The sequence below is a fragment of the Phaseolus vulgaris genome, unplaced genomic scaffold, assembly GCF_000499845.2.
Source record: "Phaseolus vulgaris cultivar G19833 unplaced genomic scaffold, P. vulgaris v2.0 scaffold_820, whole genome shotgun sequence".
NCBI classification, from domain to species: Eukaryota; Viridiplantae; Streptophyta; class Magnoliopsida; order Fabales; family Fabaceae; genus Phaseolus; species Phaseolus vulgaris.
In genome coordinates, this window is record NW_027174331.1 from 1 (window position 1) to 13,508 (window position 13,508).

The window sequence follows — 13,508 nt, forward strand, 5'->3', positions numbered from 1 at the left end:
TCTCAAAAGTATCCTCCAATTTGGATGTTCTCTCATGAACGGAAGGATAATGTGGTTGCTGCTGATAAGGGACTTGTCTGTTAGATGATCCAGCCTCTTGCTTCCACCCAATCCTTGATTTGGATTATTCCTCCATCCTTGAGCCATGTTATTTGGATAATTATATGCAAAGCCACCTTGCCTTCCTTGATTATTCATATACTGAACCTCTTCCTCTGATGGATTTTGGTAAGAGCATTGGCCATTGAGATGATTCCCCCACAAAAATCACACTTCAAAGCTTGATTCTGAATTGAAGGAGAATTTACTGCATGTAATTGTTGAGGCAGTTTTGACATTTGCTTGGTTAATGCCTCAATTTGCTGAGTCAAAATCTTGTTTTGTGCTAAAATTGCATCTGAAGTACTAAGATCCAGCACCCCTTTCTTTTGCACTGTATATCTATCATGTTGAGCTTGGTAATCTGTTGAGGCTAAGGCATCAATGATTCTTGTAGCTTGTTCTGCATCAACACTCATCATTGTACCTCCTGCTGCAGCATCCAAGATCATTTTAGTATCAGGCCTCAAACCATTGTGGAATATGTTCAACTGAGCAATATCCTCAAAGCCATGATTAGGACATCTCTTAACATCACTTTAAAGCGTTCCCAAGCTTCACAAAAAGGTTCTTCTGGCCCTTGCCTGAATGTGGAGATATCAGACTTAGCCTTGATATATCGAGAGAGTGGGAAGAATCTGTGTAGGAATTTCTCTTCTACATCATTCCAGCTACTTAGACTCTGGTTTGGATGCGACTTTAACCATTCTTTTGCTTTGCCTGCAAGTGAGAAAGGAAATAGACGCAGATAAACAGATTCAATATCATTTTCCTTGAAGCCCATGGTCCCAACCAACTCATAGAATGTGGATAGATGAGTATAAGGGTCTTCATGATCCATTCCAGTGAATTGATGAGTGCTGATTAAGCTAAGAAAAGCTGGCTTCATTTCTAATGATTTGGTGGCAGGAGGTATGGCTATGCTGGAGAAATGCCTTGGTCCTTGTTGCATAGCATAGTCTCCCAATGTCCTTCTAGGTGGATTTTGTCTATTTTCAGCCATTTGGAACTCTGTTTGATTGTGTGAGTTGAGAGTGTTGGAAGATTCTCCTTTTGCTTGTCCTTGCTTCTTCTTTTCTTCTCTCTTCTTGCTCTGATTTTTTCTAGCTGTCTTCTCAATTTCTGGATCAAATTCCAATTGATCTTCAGGAACCTGTCCTCTCAATAACATGTATCTAAGACAACTCAAGCAAGGATTAGCACAGGATAAAAGAATAAGATATAAACCAGTATATATTCACAAAAAAAATATTCACAATACTCAATGAGTTATACTTCAGAAATTCTTAAAAGAAATTGTTCCCCGGCAACGGCGCCAAAAACTTGTTGATATTTCTCGGCAAGTGTACCGAATCAACTGTAATATAGTACTCTTTAAAGTACGAATGTCGAACCCACAGGAAACAATTCTAATTAAGATGTTCTGTTTTAAAACTCATTAAGTATAGAATTTTTGAGACTTTGTTCATAACCAAATTAAGATTTCACAGAACTCAAAGATTTAGGGTTTGATTCAGGCGTAACAAAACCAACTTATCAATATAGAGAAAGATACTTGGGATTGAATTGCGTTTATCTCAATCATCTGTATTTTGATAATAATATATAATACTCAAAACTACTTATTCTTGATGCTTAATTAAAGTCATTCATCTTGATTCCTCACAGATGAAATTCATAAGATAATTTCTCAAAACTGATTCCTCAGATATTTAACAAATCATCCAGCTTTAGGAACAGAATTATCATGCAATCAATAACCTGGAATCTATTCCTAGCATTACAAGTTATCAGTATTTCGTATTTCAGATCCTTAAAGGTACTTTCCAGTTAAATTTAAGGATCAAAATCAAGACTCTATTGATCAGACAGAATCAGCAATAAGCTAAAACGAAAATACCAAGAACAAGTAGAAAAGAGAATTTTATATATATATCACCAAGAATACATTTGATCAAGATAAATTACATTCAATCCCAAGTTAGAAAGAACTTAGCCACTCATGACAGCTCCTCCAATCTTCATTCTTGATCTGGATTGCATAAGAAGGGCTGATCTAAGCAAGTTCTTCTCCTAAGAACAGAGGTTCTTCTCTTTCTCTCACTAGTCTCTCTCTAAAAAAACCTAATCTGTTTTCACCTGGTTTTGAGTTATGTTTCAGAATTTATATAATCAACTTTAGCTTGAGCTAGCGATTCTAGCCTGAGCTAGATCAGTACTGCACCTTTAATCAACTGGACAGTTTTAGCTTGAGCTAGCATTCTAGCTGGGCTAAAATTGTACTGCACCTTTAATCAACTCTGGACAGTTTTAGCTTGAGCTAAATCCTCTACTTGAGCTAAATCTTCTTGATCCAATTAATTTTTACTTTTTTCTTCTTTCAATGCCAGCTTGAATACATTCTTTCAATGCTTCATATTCATCTGCAATTTACACAAAAATTGAGATTAAATTTCTTCATTTGTTTCTTGGTTCAAAAAAAATAATCAGATTCAATAATTCTTAGATTAGGGTAATTTTCTTACATTAAGCAACAATTAAGTTCCAAAGTGTTCAATTTTCTCAATCATAAAAACTACACATTGGCACTTATCAATTCTCACCATTTGAAATCAAGAAAAGAATTCAGGTTCAAACATGGCTTCGTCTTCAAGACAAAAACAGAAAAGCAAGGAAAGCAAACCACTTCTCAAGGTGTGTTAGAAGGATGGTTCGCTGGAAATGAAGAAGGCATCAATGCCTACATTCATGAAACAAGCAGGAAGCAGATTAACATACCCAAGGTGCTGGATTTCAACTGGCTGAAATCTGAAAAATTGGTAGAAACAAGGGTTGTGTTGAAGCACCAGAAACTGAAAAAGATGCTGGAATTAACGGGTAATGTTTATCCTGACTTGGTTAAAGTGTTTTATACTAATCTCACATTGGATGGGAAGAATGTTGTCTCTTATGTGAAAGGGACCAAGATGAAGATCACAAGTGAGGTGTGGAATTCTGTGGCTGGAATAAAATATGTTGGGCTGAAAGTAGGGAAAGGAAATACCAGTGGAATTTCAGAATTCAACAAGCTGCAATATTATAAGAGTTGCATGAGGAATCCTACAGAGAGTATAAACAGGTTCCATGCAGGGCATTTGAACCTCACTCCACGTCTAGTTGCATACATCATAGCTTGGCAACTGATTCCTAGAGGGACAACCCATGCTGTCTTACATGAAAAGAATCTCATTCTCCTATATTGCATCATGAATCAGATTAAGGTAAACTGGGTGTTCATTGTCAATGAACACATGCTCAAGTCAAAAAGGTTGGCTGATTACAGATTTCCCTATGCTATTCTTGTTTCCAAATTAATTGATTACTTTGGTGTTGATGTTACAAATGAGAGAAATTACCCTATCAAAGCTGTAAGTGAGATTGATACTTCAACTCTCACCAAAATGGGTTTTCACAAAATTGAAAACAAGTGGGTGGTTCTCAAGGAGAAGGACACTCAAGCAGAACATGAGGATGAGGATGAAGCTGCTCCTATGGATGATGACTCACCTGCCACCCAATCTGAACATGAGGAAGTTGCTGCAAATGCCATAGTTGCCTATCAAAGTCCAGAATACCGTGGAGAACCAATGTCTATGTTTGAGAGGCAAGTGCTGTACCATCTTGATGTCATGTCTGCAGAACAAAGGGCACACTTTGAGACTACTCATGCAAGGTTCCAACACCTTGATAATCAGATTGAAGGGGTTCAGGCACAACTTGCAGAGCTTTACTACAAGGATCAGTAGTTTTATGCTTTTAATGCTTTCTTTATCAGTTTTCAAGTTTCTGTAATGTTGAACAATTTGGTTTTCTGGCTCTGAACTATTATGGTTATGGTTTCTGCTTTATATCCCTTTATTCCCTATGCTTATATGCTGTTTGATGAATCCAAAGGGGGAGAAAAATAGCTCACCATGCTAGGTGATGCTAGCTGAAACAGGGAGTTAATTCTGCACCTTAAAACCATGTCTTATGCTATGCAATACTGCTGTTTTTTTTTCTGGTTAAAATCTGGTGCAGTGCAGGTGCAATTCTGGTTTAAAATCTGGTGCAGTGCAAGTGCTTAAAGAGACAAAGCTATGAGGTTAGCTATGGGGATTTGTCTCCATCAAACAGGGGAGATTGTGAAGATGGTTGCTGCCCCCTTCAAGATTGTGTTTGATGAAGACTTGTATGTACTTTTCATGTATTTTTGCTTTGCTTTAAGTATGTCTTAGTTAGTGCTTAGAGGTTGTCTAAGAGTGGCTTTTTGCTGAGTAACTCACCTCATAACCACTGGCCATGTGATAAGAACAAGCATAAGTTTTCTTAAACTGTTTTTCACATGTTTTACACAAAAACACGTTTACTGCATAAAAATAAATATGTTCTTTTCTAAATAAACAGATTCATTTTTTTCACTGATGCCTTGGCTAAAGTCTTGTAAAAATTTGATTTTGTGCATCAGGTATTTTGACTAAGTCTTCTTCTTTTCAAAACGACTGAGTTTTAAATAGTTAAACTTTCTCTGTTTTCGTTTTGAAAAATAAATCTGTTCATCTGTAAATGAATAGATTATTTTTTGTCTCTGGTGCCATGTCAAGCTTAAACGTTTTTCAGTTTTATCTCAGCACCAGAATGGTTGACTAAGTCTCCTCTCTTAACAAATTCTCTAACTGCTTTTGAAAATAAATCAGTTCATTTTATTTTCAATCTGTTCATTTTATAACAGCTTTAACTGTTTTTTCAAAATTCTGTTATAAGCTGGTTTTCTATAAAATGCAAACTTGTTTTCTGAGTTTAATAACGATTCAAACAGTTCATACATTTGCAAAAAACAAGTTTTGACAGCAGAGAGTTAAGTGTTTTCAAAGGATCAGCATTTGTTCTTCAAAGATTTCAAAAATCACAAAGTGCTTGTTCTTGGTTTGGTTCCAAAAGCTTGGTGTGAGGTGCAGCTACTGTTCTAACAATCTTGCCTACTGGTTTAAGGCAGATCTGTTTATCCTCAATCAGGTGTAGTCGTTTCACATCTCTTTCTTGTAATAGTTTGGTTGAACACTCTTCTTGATAGGTGTTCTTGAAGAGTGGGTGTGTGTGTATGCTGAAATAGGTTTTTTCAGCAAGAGTACCTAAGTTCTTGTAGGTTTCAAGAACAGTGGGAATTGTACTTGGTTGTACAGTGTGTTAGTGATTTCCACCTGTTGTTGGTGAATACTGGATGTAGCTCAGGTTGAGTGAACCAGTATAATTGCTTGTGTTCATTCTCTCTCTCTCTCTGCAATTTCGTTTCTGCATAATTGATAAAACAGCAAAGAAATAAATCTGTTCAATTGAAAATAAATCTGTTCTTTCTGGGCACTGAGCAAACTGTTCTTGATTTCTGAAAAAGGTGTTTGAATCTGATAAGAACATATATAATCTGCTAAAATCATTGGAACAGATTGACTGTGATAAGTTGTTCAAGAAACTGTCAAAGCTATTAATTGAACCTTAAACAATTGCTCAAAGTTGAAGCTTGTTGTTCTGTGATTCATTGTTCTTAATTACTGGAAATTGCTTGACATCAAGAAGAACACTCATAGTCTGTTAAAAGCCACTGGAACAGCTTGTTTGCAAAAGGTCACTCAATTAATTAGCATGCTATCAATTGAACCTTAATCACGTGCTTGAAATTGAAGCTTGCTGTTTTGTGTTTCACTGTTTTTTCAAATCTGATATTTGTGTGTGTGCTGCTAGAAATTCTCACTGCATAATCTTGTGATTAACCTTGCTGAATTAAAAGCTTTTCAAACAAAAACAGTGCTGAAATAAATCTGTTCATTTTCACATAAATCGATTTATTTTCTGTAAAACTGTGTTAAACTCTGTTTCTGTGAGAAAGTTTTAAAAGGTCAATTCACCCTGATGGAGATCAAGCGCAAGAGGACATGGAGGCCAATCATCAAGCTCAAGAAGAGGTGGAGGCACAAATGGAGGACGCCCATGGAGGTCAAAGTCCACCTCAAAGGATTATAAGAAGCATATTCAAAGCTTTGGGAGCTAGAGGACATTTATTTTCTCTTTTTGTAATTTCTTTAGTTGAAGGTGCTTAGAGGGAAACATTAGAAACCTCTTTTGTTTTAGCATCTTTTAGGCTTTAGTTAGGAGCTTTAGGAGGGGGGTGTATTAGTAGATAGGTGTAGGTGTAGTTTTTGGGAGGTGTCATAGTAGAAAAAGGTCACACCTCCCATGTGACTTGTTTTTGGTGGGAATTTCAAATGAGTTTATTTGAAATTTCCCACCTATTTTTTCAGCACCTTAGGCTATAAATAGAGGTGCTCTCTTTGTAAAATTCAGATTGGAATTAATCTAAGAAAACTCTACTCAAATTTTGAGTGAACTTTGGAGAGCTTTGAGCCTTCTTCTCTAGTCTTATCTTGATGGATCATTGGAGTCCTCAAGTGGCGGCATCACTCTCATCTAGGAGCATTCCACACTTCTAGTGGCGAGATCATCCAACATTCTTCCATCTTCATGAGCACTCTCTTCTCCTTCCTTTCTTCTCTTTCTATTGTTTTTGTTAGCTTGTGTTCTTGAGTTTTGGTTTGGTGTTCTTGCTGTTTTTTTATGAGTTTTGGTTTGGCAGTTTTATATTTCAGTCCATTCATCTTGGTCCTTTGCTTTTCTTACTCTTTTGTTCGGTTCAATTTGACTAAAATTGGTTCATCCAAATGAGTTTAGGATTTGGTACTAGTTTTTGGTGAGTTCTTGTCTTAGAACAATGATCCAACTCTAAGAAAAGTGCCTCTATAATGTCCAACTCAAGGTGATTCCTAAGAAGGTCAAGAACCTTTCTCTATATGGCTATTGGAATCACATCACACCCCCCTCTTGAACTTTGGCACTATTAAACCCAACATACATGAATATGAAATCTTTATACTAAAATTTCTCCAACTTTAAAATTACAAATATTCATTATTAATTTGAGCTTAAATATGCGAGAAAGAGATAAATTTGAGGTTTAAAGATGTACTACATGTTGATTGCACTTTTGTTAGCTATTCAACATGTTAATGTAGAAAGATGGAATAGTAGTTAAGTTAGCTTTTAATGACTCTTTTTGGATGTTATTGTAAGTTTCTTTTTTAATCGTTAACTTTGATATATATGTACACACACATACACACACGTATATGTATATATATATATATATGTATAATATATATGTATGTGTGTGTACATATATTTTAGTTTAAACTTGAAAGTTCTATGTAAAACCCATCAACTCAGATTGTGGATTTTTTTTTGAATCAATGTTTGGAAAAGAAAAGCTTGGTTGAGTCTGTTGCTATAGAAGGACTATGACACCAACATTATTAAAAAAGAATCAAGAAATTGTCCCTATCCAAAAAGGAGATGTTATTGAAATAAATGGTATGACAAAGAATATTGAAGATTTAGAAGCAATGATGAAATTCATGCTTAAGCAACAAAACTCGTATTTGAATGAGGATGATATAGAACATACAATGTCACATGTTTTCAGAAAAGAAAATAGTGCAGTTATTTTCATTAAAACAAACTGGTTGTTTTCATTTTCTATTGAAATCACAATGTAGAAAACCAATTCATTTATCGAAAACAAATGACAATCATGTGAAACTTGTGCATCTAGGATACAAAAGTGTGTCTACATCTATTTAATTTATCATAGGAGTATTGTTTGGTGAAAACTCTATGGACTCACACAATATAACATGTCATCTATTTAATATTTTATAGTGACATTCTTATTCTTATTGAGAGAGACTTCCAGAATTTAAATAACTACATCATATCATGTCCATGTTGTGTAATTCTTCAAGAACTCATCATAAATAAGATGTTCTTATATTAGACATACTGCTTTATACTTGCCTATTCATATAGTTAATGCAAGGGAAATAAAATCTTCCAGGTATTAGATTGGTTTTGTTGGAAAAATTCCAAAAACGGTTCAACTTTGTTTTATTACTTTTCAGATATACAAAATGAAAATTTGAAAATTAATCTTCAAGTATACTATGAAAACATTAAATTACTCACAATCAAGTGTGCACTTAGAAAATAAATGAAATGCACATATATCAAAATTTATATGAAAATTGAATGAAATTTAATGTGTATTTACTAATAAAGAAAACAAGGCTGAATATTTTCAAACGGTCCAATTAGAAAAGTTCAAAATTGAAGAAAATAATGATTAATTATTATATTAAATCTTAATAAAAATGTCAAACAATTTAAAAAAAACAATTCTAAGCTAACAAAACACCCATTGGTAGTATTTCAAGCTAGCAATAATTTCAAGTTAATAAGAGAAGCTAACCAAACCAGTTTTGAACTAACTAATTCCTTGTAAATATTTTGTTTTAAGATAGTAGTTTCAAGTTAACCCAACCAATTTTGAACTAATATTTCAAGCTAACCAACAAAACAAATATTTAAAGTTAGTGTTAAATACAAAAGCTAAATTCCAATGAAAACTAAAGATAGGGAGTTCACGAAGAAGACGATGAACAACTCACCTCAAAAGATACATTATACATTAATGCTCAAGAAGCCATGTAGAAAACTTGTAAATTATTACAACTTTATCCTATTTTTTTCATTTTTTTTATCTTGGTTGCTTTATAATTAATGTAAAATTTGTAATAAAGTGTATCAAATGAAAGTAGTAGAAAAACTTTAGACTATGATTATTTTAAAATGTAAATAACATAAATATATAAATATTATATGTCTTTGAAATTTAATTAAAGTACAACATAAAACGTTAATAAAAATATATTTAACGCAATCAATTAGTTATTACTGAAATAAATAAAAAATAATTAATTGTTATATTAAATAAATTATAAATAGTTGATAGCAAAAGTTTAGTAACTAATTAAATGTAATTTAAAAATTATTTATAAAAATAAAAATTAATTTATATACCAATAATAATTTTGATGTTTAAAATATTATTTAATTTAGTCAATATATATTTAAAGTTAATTTCAATTTAATAATGTATATTATAATATTAACTATTAATTTCATTTGACGTTAATATTTTATGAATTTATTATAAAACTGGAATAGAGGTAGATAATAGTAACATATTCATATATTAGTCATTTTCATCTCTTTAAATACAAATAGTTAATATCTTTTATAGGAACACAGACACTATCCGCATTTTTCATTTTTTACTATTTATATTTCATTTTTTATTATTTATATATTCATATAATTTTAATAAATATTAAATTATATGAGAAGATATGTAAATTATCTAAATGCACAATTGATAATAGTTTTATTAAGATTTTATGTTAATTTTTTTATATTTTCATTTTATTGCTTTTGAATATTAAATTTTGATTTAACTTGGGTGTAATCTTGAACTTTGTAAGGTTATCAAGATTAAAATTAAGGTTTAAAAAAAATGGACCAGCAAACAATGTCAAAACATAATGCAAATGGTTGTATGTTGGAAGTTGTAGAATCTATCACCATATCAATTGAATCCAAAATAAAATAATAAACTAAATACAAATTACCAAACTTCTAACTTATGTAATATCTAATAGATCACAATACCACTGGACATAAAAACTTTGATCGCAAAGCTGGACTTAGGATTCATACAAAAATATAAAAAAAATTAAGAAAGCAATAGAAACAAAAATGTTCAAATCCTATAACAATGAGACACGTCTATGCTTCGAACGCTTTGGGAAGTGCGAGAAGGAGGAAGCAATGGTGGTTGTTGTACAGTAGTGATTGAAGAGGGACTAAGATGGGTGAGAGTAGGAGAAAAACATGGAGCGTGAAGGAAGATGGTTCAAAATGTGTCAATTTATGAACATTTTTTTTTTCTTTAGATGCAACTGGTGAAAACTACTCCTTATAAGGTAGTGGAAGAAAGTGGTAACCGCTCAACTACTCCTTATAAGGGAGTGAATGTAACCGGTGAAAACTACTCTTTCGTAAGAAAGTGGATGTAAATGGTGACGGTGAAAACTACTTAAAAAAAGTGGTAACCGTTCACTAATAAATAATCAAATTGTTCAAGTTTGGCCAGTACTCACATTTCCTAATATTTATTTCTCTCTCATAAAACAACACTCCCTCTCATTATGCAAAATTAATTTTCAAAATAAATTATTTCTTTCAATTCAAACGGTTGCTCAATAAATTATCTCTTTCAATTCATAATCACTCCTTCACCTCTCTTTCAATTCATAACCGTTCATCCACCTCTCTTTCAATTCATAACTGTTCCTCCACATCTCTTTCAATACAAAACCGCTTTTTCACCTCTCTTTCAATTCAAAACCGCCTACTACGTATACCAAATATTGTAGAAAAAATAAGAAAGGACACAATGACGATAATACAATAATAAAATTAAATATTAATATAAGGATAAAATGAGAAAAAAATTAAGAGCAGTTAAGAGGAAATAAGAAATGACACAATGACCATAATACAATAATAAAATAAAATTAATATAAGGATAAAATAGGGAAAAAAATTAAGAGCAGAGAAAATCCCTTTTATATATATATATATAAAGTTGGTAAGCTTGACTCAAGGTAAAATTTCACAAAATAGTATTTAATTAGAAATTTATAATTAAATTAATATTGAAAAATAATGAAATTATTTAGTTGTAAATGTAACTATTTATAAATTTAAAGCGACTGTATAATGCAAGGAAACAAATATTAAAAAGATAAATTTTATTTAAACCTTTTGTTTTAAAAAATACAATTATTTTCACAGGCCCACATTTCTGTTGTGCAAAAAATAATTAATTTTTAAAATAACAGTTATAAAAGAGGAAAATGTGAGAGATAATATTTATACTTGATTAAATAGTTTTTTTGTTTTTAAAATGGTGATGATTCTTTCAATTTTGTTTAGAAAAATTAAATGGATAACAAAATTTAAAATTAAAGGAAAAAAACACTGTTCGAAGGCCCAAAGGAAACGTGAATTCGTCGCTGCTCTAATGAATTCGGAACTCGTTACATTTAGCTTCTGAAATAAATGATGTTGGCGCATAACTCGCGAAGGTTTTTTTCCTGTATTAAAAAAACAAAATTAAAATTATACAAAACTAAAATTTAAAAGTTTACAGTGTAATTTTTTATTAATTTTAAAAATAAAAAATTGTTATTATTTTAGTTTATTTTATACATTAAATTTATCTAATTGCTTTTATTGCAATGAGGGTCTTCCAAGGTTAAAAGAGTAAGATAGGATTCTCGAAAAGATTGGATCTTTTGAAATGCGGGTATTTAGCTTTTTTCACGTTCAAATCAATAAAAGTTATTGAAAATATTAAGTGCATGATTATTGAGCGTGAGAAGATGAAGTAAGTAATTTGTATTTATAGAGGATTTTAAACCCCTTGAATAAGTACTTGTAATTTGGTAAGTTGTTGATACTAAATAAATATATTATTAACTATATTTAAAATGTTATAATAATTTATATATCTTAGGATTGAAAGTCAAAGACATCTAGACATTAATTTCGTCTATAAAAATTAAAAAATGTTCCAAAAAGATCCTTCAATTTCAAAGAAATGAAAAAATATTCATAAAAACGAAATGTCGTTTTCTTTAGATTTGGATTCATATGGAATACAAATAAAAAGTAATATTTTTTAATTAACTTTATTTTTTTAAATTAATTTTGTAAAATAAATAATTTAAACATTTTTGTTTATTTTACCAATTATTAAGAAATGGACTTTAAGCCTAACTCAACCCATAAAATCAGCTTATGCGATGAGGTATATACCACTTATGTACAATAAAATATTCTTATTTCTAGTTGATGTAGGATCTCCAGCACGTTGACAGTTCGTGTGTGGGACAACATATTATGGATAGTCCCGATAGCGGGTGACAACAAACACTTGATAGACTTCAAATGACTCTGATACCATATTAAAAGATGAACTTTAAACCTAACTCAATCTTATAAAACCTACTCATGAAAGAGTGAAATTTACACTCACATATATAATAAAATATTCTTATTTATAGTTTATACAACACCAATCTTCTCATACGCAAAATCTGGTGGAGGATGTCCTATTGCAATTTTTTTGGTGGAGGATGTTCTATTGCAATTTTTTTTACATGGTGGGTCATCAATGTGTCTTTAGTTGAGTGAAAAACAGCTGTTCCACCAATTTTGTACGCTATTTCTTCCAACAAATTCATAGCAGCAGCGTAGCAAGTACTATCTGCTTAATTTTTCATTTAATTTCTATTATAGCGAAACAAATATCTTAAATCTTAGTTCATAATTTTTTATATTATATTAAAAAATGTATTTTAAAACTAATTCAATCTTATAAAATCAATTAAATCTTAGTTCATAATTTTTATATTATATTAAAAATGTATTTTAAAACTAATTCAATCTTATAAAATCAATTCATAAAATGTTTTGACGAATTTAGCCCAATAAACTATCAATAAAATATACTTTAAATAATTTTACACTACAAGAAAATCATGAAATAAAAGCAAATTTTAGAAACCAAAATTAATTAGTTGTTATAGTAACTAAATTAGAGACTAAAAAAATTGTTGGTTTCTAAATTAGTTTATATTATTGTTAAATAGTTTCTAAATTGATCACTAATTAGCTACGAAGGTTTTAACTACCAATTATTTAGATTCTAAATTTGGTAGCAAAAACCTGGGTAACTAATTAGATACCAATTTAGAAACCATTTAACAATAATAGAAACTAATTTAGAAACTAAAAGATTTTTTAGTTCCTCTCTAATTTAGTCATTATAATAACTAATTTATTTTGATTTCTATTTCATGATTTTCTTACATATTGACATCCTATTAAAAAGTTTACTTTAAGTTTAACTCAACTTTATTACTATTCATCAAGTGAGATATGTACTCACTTATATATTATAAAATATTATTATTTTGAGTAAATAAATTATTTTTAGTAGATTTGAAACAATAATAGATAGTATTTGAAACAATATTTTTAGTATATTGTGTCTAAATGTCTGCAATTGAGAGGTAATGGGAGGAGATTGGTGTTTTATAGTGGGTACCAGATATTACATGGGAGTTTGTCGGAAGGCATGAGAGAGTTTAGGAAGTGGGTTTAACAGAGATACAGAGTAATTAAGTGGTTGAAGCTTGAGAGAGTGATCACATGGAGCTTCTGATTGATAATGGTAGCTAGGCAAACGGTAGGTTACCAAATTCATTTCTCTTCAATACCTTCCTTTTTTCTTGGCTCCTCTGGCGCGTCTCACCCACTTTACGCCCACTTTATCAGGCCTCTGTCGCAATCCAACATAACATCCTCCACCACCATAA

The 13,508-nt window shown here is 31.1% G+C and overlaps 1 non-coding gene across 1 annotated transcript; it reads left to right on the forward strand.

The window, feature by feature from the left end:
• The first annotated feature begins 606 nt into the window (after nucleotides 1–606).
• LOC137817705 (small nucleolar RNA R71) lies at nucleotides 607–711 on the forward strand. The gene has a single exon (XR_011082012.1). It is a non-coding gene; the product is annotated as a small nucleolar RNA R71 (small nucleolar RNA).
• The last annotated feature ends 12,797 nt before the right edge of the window (nucleotides 712–13,508 follow it).